Source organism: Octopus bimaculoides, chromosome 16, assembly GCF_001194135.2.
Source record: "Octopus bimaculoides isolate UCB-OBI-ISO-001 chromosome 16, ASM119413v2, whole genome shotgun sequence".
Taxonomy (NCBI): domain Eukaryota; kingdom Metazoa; phylum Mollusca; class Cephalopoda; order Octopoda; family Octopodidae; genus Octopus; species Octopus bimaculoides.
The window spans coordinates 8,314,436-8,314,831 of NC_068996.1; the positions used below are offsets into that span (position 1 = coordinate 8,314,436).

General features: G+C 33.6%; 1 protein-coding gene across 3 annotated transcripts in view; it reads left to right on the plus strand.

The window, feature by feature from the left end:
• LOC106882253 (stromal interaction molecule 1) overlaps positions 1–396 on the plus strand; it is a 278,541-nt gene that overhangs the window by 236,839 nt on the left and 41,306 nt on the right. The gene's annotated exons all lie outside the window — the stretch shown is intronic.

Genomic DNA, 396 nt, shown 5'->3' on the forward strand with positions numbered 1-396 from the left:
ATATATATATATATATATATATATATATAGATCTGAGTTCAGTCCCACTGTGTGGTGCCTTAGTCAAGTGTCTTCTACTATAGCCTCAGGCCAGCTAAGGCCTTATGTGTGGATTTGGTAGAAGCCCATTGTATGTTTATATATATATATGTGTGTGTATGTTTGTTTGTTCACCAATCACTGCTTGACAACCAGTGTTGGTGTGTTTGCATCCCTGTAACTTAGTGGTTTGGCAAAGAGACCGATGAGATAAGTACCAGGCTTAAAAAAGAAGTCCTTGGATCAATTCATTCATTAAACTAAAAATTCAAGGTAGTGCCCCAGCATGGCCACAGTTTAATGACTGAAACAAATAAAACATATATATATATATATATATATATATATATATATATA